We start from the raw sequence: 8,503 nt of genomic DNA on the forward strand, positions 1-8,503 counted from the left end.
CAGCGGATGGAGGAGGGAAAAGCAGTTGAGGAAAAGGAGGACATCATTGGAGGAAGAGGAGGATGTCACTGGAGGAAGAGGAGGATGCCATTGGAGGCAGCTCTTTCAAGGCATTTTACCATGAAGGAGAACAGAGCAATGAGACAGCAGCTGGAGGAAGATGTGTGGTAAAGGGCTGTGTTGCTGTTTTATTTATTACAGAAGATAGCTAATGGAGTATGTTTCTGTATGATGGGCTGCTGTAGAGGAGAGTCTTTGAAATGCAGGGAAAAATGGTAATTATGGATAAACTTCTCCAGAAGGGGAGAAGGGTGAAAGAGAATTTGTGTGTGTCTGCAGCCATGCCACCCTGAACATGCCCGATCCCATCTGATCTCGGAAGCTAAGCAGGGTTGAGCCTGGTTAGTACTTGCATGGGAGACCACCTAAGAAGACAAGGTGCTGCAGGCGTTAAAAAAAAAAAAAAAAAATGGAGAATTTGTGTGTAATATACCATAGCAGTCTCTCTCAATAACAGAATAGAGGGCAAGGAACATTGACAGAGGTGGGGGCAGGCTGCCAGAATTGTTTGAGGGAGACTTTGGAATTCCTTTCTCATGGATCTTATTTTCCCAAAGAAGCATGAGGAAAAGTCAACAATTAAGAAAGAGGGGATAGGAAGGGATTGCTGGACATTTGAGCAGAAAGAACATTGAAATCATCTTTACGGAAAGTGAACCAAATAAGAGAGTATAGCAGAATTTCTTACAAAAGTTGAATACCCGTTGATGATTCGTGGTCATGAATCTAGAGAAGAAATGAGAGTGTGTATTCTTCCTAGTGATATTCAGCACTTGGAGGCAGGCCTGAAATAGCCTGAGAAAGACATGGGTTCAAATCCTGACTCTGTTTCTCACATGTTACTGAATTTTTCAAAAAAAAAAAAATACTAAACCTTCCTCAACATTAGTTTCCTTATATATATAGAAACCGGAAATAATTTCTGTTATTATTATTTCCATCCTGAGTGACTGAAATTAGTCTTCAGAAATTTGCTTCTGGTATTTACTTTTCTTAAGGAATGTCAACTGTCTATACCTCAGAGGTACTGGGGGGAAGTTCTGGAAGTGCACCAAAAGACACAGCCTTTTGCATACCAGAGCTAGCAGAACTAACATTTTCCCAGACGCACAGAAGACTTAGGGCTCTCTTAGGTGATGCAGTGGTCAAGGGATTTTTCTAGTATTGAAGACAAGTAATAAACAGTAATTTCTTCGGAAAAAAAAAATAATCCAGTGTTTTAGTTCTAGCCCTGCCCCTAGAATGATATATCTAATTGACTTCCTTTTGAGTTACTGTCTAGTTTGGCTCTTTTTTCTTATTCAATTTGATTCTTCTCCTTATGAGTGGAAGAGGAGGATGTAAATCTGTGGAAGGAAACTCTATGATAGTTCAGTTAAAAAGAGAATTAAGTATCTTAATTTGCAAAAATAATGTGAAGAGCATTTTCTCAAGAAAAACAGTGTTAAGCTATAAGTCAAGTTAGGCATGACTACATTAATTTATCTGAACTATTTCAAACTGATCTAGATCAGTTAGTACCATTTATGCCCCATATACCGAACATCAAAATTAAATACCTGCTTCCTTCACTCCTGCAGTATTTTTAAGAAAATCTCAGACATCATATCATTTTATACAAAAATATTTTGTATAGTTTTCTAAAAGATAAAGACTATTTTAAAAAATACAAACATAATATCACTATTATACCTAAAAACTTTAGCATTAATTCTTTAACATTATCAAATATCTAGTCAGTGTGCATATTTTTAATTGTCATATATTTTTTACAGTCTTTTTGTTTATAATGAGTTTATGCTGTTGCTTCTAATTCAAATTTAGGACTGCAGGGTTTTTACTCAACCTCTTTGATCTATTCCCTTCTTTCATCATTCATTACAATAGAAGGTTTTTTTTTTTTTGTAAGATAAGAGTTTTAAAATGGAGAGTTAAAATGGAATATGAACAAGGAAGGACCATTTGCTCTAAATGCCATCTTCTGTGTAACATGAACTTTCTGTTGATGCAGGGGCCTCACAGAATTAAAATTTTGATAATTAAGATTGAGACTTTTTGATTCATGGGATGATAAAACTACAAGAAAGGAAAATACATCATAGTCACAATGAAACGAAATATATATTTAAGAGTCCTGGAAAGTTGTGTTGCAACTAATTCATAGTCTGGCACAATTCTGCATTTTTGGGTAGGAGGAAACCTATGTATTAATAAAAATAAAAAGTGCCTCTGTATTCATGTGAATAAATCTCTTTTCAGTTGGTTGAGCTTTGATGTCATTCAATTTTAGAATTTAGTCATTTGTGTGGAGATTTCCAACAAGGGTCAAAAATGTCAAAGTAACATTTTAGCCAGGTTGAAATCAATAAATAAAGGTTATTTACACAGGAAAAAAAACAGATTTTTGAAATAATCTGCTTCTGATCTTAATTGATTCCATTGTGAAGGTTATTCAAAAAATATCAGACTATCCCATCAGTTTTTATCAGACTTTGGGAGTGCTCGGTGATACATTTAGCCTTCTGTCAGCAGTATGACTTGAATGAACAATGACATGGAGATTTAGAAATATAAGCAGTACTCATAGAAAGAAAGATAAAAGAAAATTGCTCGACCTATCTAGTTTCTATACTTCACATTCTTTCATCTTGGCTGCTAAGACCCCAAACTGCTGACTTAACCTCAACCTAGTCGTTAGTGCTCATATGGTACTCATATTAGTACTGTAAGAGTTAGTATTCATTAGTACTTACAGAGCTGTAGGCTGTAGAAGGTCAAGAAATTGTAGCCCAGCACTTTTGGCTCCAGTTTGAGGGCACCTGGCATAGTTTCTTGCCACATGTGCTCAATGTCCACTGAATATGAACTTGAACATACTCTTAGTGCCTGGTCTTTGGCTTGAGTTTGGATAAATGGAACTCATAGACCAGTATGGGGTGTGAGTCAGGTTGTGTGGGGATATGGTGGTGTAGGACAAAGAGGTTTCCTGCTCTTCTGGAGTCTATGGTTTTGTGTTTTGTCCATTGCTCTTTTGTCTATTCTCAGTGTTTATATAATTTGCTAAAAACTTTTTTTTGGATGTTCCCATGTTGTTTTGTTTTGTTTTCCCAGTCTTCTTCTTGTTCCTCCTCCTGCTCCTCCTCCTCCTTCTTCTCCTCCTCCTCCTTCTTCTTTTTTTCCAGGCATAAGAGTTCTATCCCTGGACCCCAACTTGGAATCTGGGTCCCTGAGACTCTCCAAAGATTTCTCCATTGGTCTCTGACCAGAGCATCAGCCTTTCTTGAGGTTTCTCTCTGTCTTGCTCTAGGAACCCTGGGCTTTTTGAACATTGATGCAGCAACATGAAGAAGGAAAAATAATGTGGAGACCCTTCCAAAGCCTGACCTCCTTGAGCTTGGTTCTCTAGCTTTCTGATATAGCTATTACCAAAATATATCTATGACAATTAAAAAATTCTGATGTAGAATTTGATTTGCTTGAGGTCAAATATTAGAAATATGGAGATTGCTTGTCTCTGCCACTTATTTGCACACTGTCAGTGTGACCTTAGGAAAATTACTCAACCTTTCTATACTTGACAGTCCTCATCTGTAAAATGAACATGAAAATAGTATCCATCTCACAGGTCTGCAGTGAGGAATAAATCCATATAAGGTGCTTAGAATAGTGTCTGGCACATGGTAAATGCTCAACAATGTTAGCTATTATTGTTGTCATTATTCTTATTAGTGAATTATTAGATGGATTAGTTTTCCTTTAGGTATTTGGCATTCATTCGGAGCAGCTGAATGTCTCTAAAATACAAGTTTTTGGAAAAGAACACAAAAGATTAGCAGTGTTGATACTGAAGTAAGATGAGAACTGACATTTGAGCAGTGGATTTGGCAATTCAGAAGTCATTTGTGAACTTCACAGGAACAGTTTTGGTGGAATGATGGAGATGTAAGTCCAATCAGGGTGAAACCCAAGAAAGAATGAGCCAGAGCTTGCTGCGTTCCACACAAAGTCAGAGAATGTGCCAATCAATTGTCACCTAGGCTTTATGTAGCACTGTGTGTTCTGTGCGGTAGCTCGCACCCTGTCTCTCTGTGGGGCACAGGCCTAGACTATGAGGAAACATCATCTTGCTCTCTTCCTATAATCCCTTCCCTTTTTTGACATCTTCTCCGCTTCTAAGTGCCTATTCGGAAAAATGTCCTCTAGAAGGTTTCTTTCCATTCAACACAAACAGTTCATGCAGATAGATATCGAGAGATCAATTCGCTAGTTATGCTCAGACATGGGCTACCTTTCCAGTAATCTGAAATTCCTATCAGTATTGTTGACTCATGGCTTTTTGCTGAGAAGTCTTCTAGTTGGTGAAAAATAATCAGTGATTATAATGGTGATTGGGCGCCTGCATAGGATTCGACTTCACAACATTTTCTAGGAGTGGCTGGATCTTTGTTTAGGTTTTCATGCTGTATCAGTTAGGGTCTCACAACAAAAGGAGGTACATACTTATTATTTCAAACAGAGCGGGCTTAATAGGGGTGATTGGTTACACGGATGTTTAAAGGTTGAAAGAGTAAAAAGAGGATGCAAAGCTAATGGGAGGTCAGGAACTGCTGAAAGCAGCTACCATGCCTAAGGCTGGGGGGTCAAAAGGAAGAAGTGAGGTTACCAGACTTGAAGAGCTCATAGGACAGCTCAACTGAGACTCAAGAGACATTAAAATACAAATTTCTTCTACAACTTAAGCTCCATTAGAGCAGAAAGTTTTGTTTTGTTTTCTGATGAATTCAAGGGCCTGCCACATAACAGATCCTTAATAAATACTAAATGAAATAAAACAGAATTTAATTGAGGAATTCTGGGGAAAGAAAATCTCCTCACTTCTTCTGATGGAAGTATCAGAAAAGACCTTGTCTTTCTTCTGGCTACTATGGTATATCAGTGTAAAGTCTGAAACTGTTGGTGCCATTTTGCCACCCTGAAGAAAACTTGGGTTGGTTTCCTGTTTTGTGGAAGATAGAATGGAGGGATGGAAAGGACCTGTATCTTTGCTTATGACATTTTTTGAGTTGCTTAATCAAATACCCTGAAACCTATCTTTTCACTGACATTCCAATGATAACAGCCAGGAAACTTCCTTGATTATTTAAAACAATCCTAATTGATAAAATGGTTTAGATTTCATTTCTCTGATGGCTGGTTTGGTTTCCATTCAGGTTTGAGAGTAAAAGTTAGTTTGAGAATGAACTAAGTCATGATTTAACCTTGCCTGATCCCTTATATAGGCAAATATAGATCAGTCCTAAAGCTTGACCAAGAACTGGGGTTGCTCTTCAGGGGGCTATATCTGATTGTTTCAAGTCTCTTAATCCAAATGTCTCATAACAGAAGTAAAGCACCTGGCACAATGTTCATTAAACATTAATTTCCCTTTCCCTGTACCCATAGCCTTAGGTTCTGAGTAATCTCTGCAAGTTGAGAACTGGGGGCCAATTTCCAGGACAATTTATGCCATGAATTTTATTTCCCTTTTAAACCTGGGCACCCTGCCCCTCCTTTATTAGTTTGTTTGTCACTTAGGAGGCATTATTCTTGCATTTCTTAGCATTTTCATTTAGGGGGCCACCATTAAAGGCATGAGGACATTTCAGTTAGTACAAAGCTTGGGATTTATTTATTTGATTTATTAAAAATACACCCTAGCCTGGGGGTCTCAGGGTCTGCATACAAAACACTTCAATCAGATTCAAACCAGCAGCTAAAATTTCCTGTTAAGAAAATGAAATACCTAAAAAAACCACCCAATATGGAATGCAGCAAAAGTAGAAGGATAGGCCTGCTGCCATTTCTTCAAGGTCAACAAGCTGGCAGGCTGGTGACCAGGAATGAGAGGGAGTTGCCAAACAAGACTGGCCTCATGTGAGCTGAGTGTTTTTTCCATGAACTTGTTATTTAAAGGGCACCAGCCATCTACTTCTCAAAGCCACCATCGAAAAGAAAAAGAAGCAGATCTTGATTTTATTTCCACGCTGTGCTTTAAACAGGCCCAAATAGAGTTCTTCGGGGTTAAAAAAAAAAAATCACCTTTAAAATAAAGTCATACAACCTGGGCTTATTAAAGAGAGAAATCTGTTAGTCATTAATATTTCTATATAAATTAGTCAATAGTTTCCTCCAAATACTTAGTTGAGACTAATTTTCTGAGTGAATAGGAGAGAGATAAGGGAATTTTGCATCATGGCTTATCATGGGAAAAGATAGACCTGAATGGGGTGGTCTGGTGAACTTGGATAGATGTGCCGTAGATGAGGCAGGGCCCCAGTGCTAACTGTGAGAGAAAATTTAACAACTCTGCAATTCAAACATTTGCCAGTTTTGTCTATGTGGAATTAAAGGCCCTTCTAAAAAACTCTGCTGGGCCTTTGTAGGTCAGTTGGGAGATGATAATATGAAAACTATAGCTTATTTTTGTTATAATATTTAAGAAGATAAGAACTAATATCTAATAATCCTTAGCACTTGGAATATAATAGGATTCATAGGGCAAAGGGATAGTGGCTGAAACTTGCAGCACAGCAGTGGTTCTCAGACCAGAGTCCCTGAAAGATTTGCTCAAATAGTTTCTGATCTTAGGTCTGGAATGAGACTGGAGTATTTGCATTTCTAACAAGCTCCCCGCTGATGCTTATGCTGCTGGTCCAGCAACTGCACTTGGAGAACCACTGCAGTAGGGAAATTTACTTGGAGGCTAGCTGAGGGAGACTAGGCTGAGGTTTACTTTTATAAAAGAGGTTATAAACTTACACTGAAGTAGAGAACATGAGTGTATTAGATTCCTAAGGCCACTGTAATAGTTAAGAAAAATTGGGTGGCTTAAAAAAACAGAAATTTATTGTCTCAAAGAGTCTGAAGTCTGACATCAAGGTCTCACAGGGCCGTGTTCTCTGAAGGCTTTAGAAGAGAATCCCTCCTTGCCTCCTGTAGCTTCTGATGATTGTAGACCATGCTTGTCATCCCTTGGCTTATAGATGCATCACTCCAGGCACGTGGCCATCTACTCCCTGTGTCTTCTCACATTGTCTTCTCTCAGTGCGTGTCTGTATCTCAACTTCCCCCCGTTTATAGAGACATTAGTCACATTGGGTTAGGGCCACTCCAATGACTTCATTTTAACTCTATTACTTATGAAAAGACCTTATTTCAAAATAAGGTCACTCGGGATTAGGATTTCAACATATCTTTTTGGGGAGAGGGCACATGATTCAATCTGTCAATGTGTTTAACCATTATAATCTCTCAAGACCGAAAGAATACATTAGATTCTATGTGCATTTGGTACTAAGAAAAGTAAATTAATTAGACACAGAAATGTAGTGCCTAAGGCAGGCTTTGTTGATAGTAGAAGATATGGTAGAGAAAATATACACAATTTAAGGAATACTGTCAGATTGCTAAGCTGTGAACTCTTCTTTAGTTCTATCTGAAATGGTTAATTGTTACTTTATGTGTGAAACCATAACATTTTGCACATACCTTTCTTTTTATTATCAAACTTACTACATTCTATTATAGCTAGGTATTTACATTAATCTCTCTAAACTGTGAGCTGCTTAAAGGTAGGGACTATGTCGAAATCATATTCGTAGTCACAGGGCCCGGCACACAGTAGGTGATCAATTTGGTGAATGAAGAAATTGATAGGAAATTAAGAGCAGCCTGGGATTTGGCAGGTGTGTTCTGGTGTCTCTGCTGACCTCTCAAGTAGAGGAAAGTGATAATATATATAAGCAGAGAGAGGTATTGCTGCTGCCAGAAGCCACCCTCCACGGATGCTAAACTTCTTTGAAGTCTCATTTTCATTTTAAAAATTAACGTAGATTTTGCATTCTACTCCATAACACACTCATGTTTGTTTGTATTAAAACAATGGTTTAATGTGTTAAATGTATTCAATGTATTAAAACAAAAATAATGTTTCAAATTACATAGATAAATTACCTAATTCCTCCTCCTCATTCCACCCATCTTCAATTTGAGAAAAATTGTCACCCCTGGGAGATGTGCTATGTTTATCTTACTCTGCTAGGCACCCACTACAAAGCAGAGGAATAGGGATATCCAGTGGGTAGAGGTGACTTGGGAATACAGCAGGGGACAAAAAAAAAAAAAATTGATGCAGAGCTGGAAAAGCTCTTATTATTAATAATATGAAGGAAGGAACAGGACAGAAAGAACTTGCGACCTTTTCATCTCACAGAGGGCTGTGCTAGCCTAAATGTTGATGGTGCAAGGTTAGGATTGCTTACCCTAACTGGTGTCATGCTGCACACCTTTCTTTTTCTCCTTTTTTGAGGACAGTAGGTGGGAAGGGTCCTAAGAGTAGAGAATAAGCAAAGTAAGGGAGAAGACATGGGAAACCCATGGGGGTGGCCTTTGAAAGGCTTTGAAT

The 8,503-nt window shown here is 38.1% G+C and overlaps 1 non-coding gene across 1 annotated transcript; it reads left to right on the plus strand.

The window, feature by feature from the left end:
* Positions 1 to 331: 331 nt before the first annotated feature.
* On the plus strand, positions 332 to 450 carry LOC118610386. The gene has a single exon (XR_004953868.1). It is a non-coding gene; the product is annotated as a 5S ribosomal RNA (ribosomal RNA).
* Positions 451 to 8,503: the final 8,053 nt, after the last annotated feature.

Source organism: Rousettus aegyptiacus, unplaced genomic scaffold (genome assembly GCF_014176215.1).
Source record: "Rousettus aegyptiacus isolate mRouAeg1 unplaced genomic scaffold, mRouAeg1.p scaffold_m13_p_12, whole genome shotgun sequence".
Classification (NCBI taxonomy): Eukaryota; Metazoa; Chordata; class Mammalia; order Chiroptera; family Pteropodidae; genus Rousettus; species Rousettus aegyptiacus.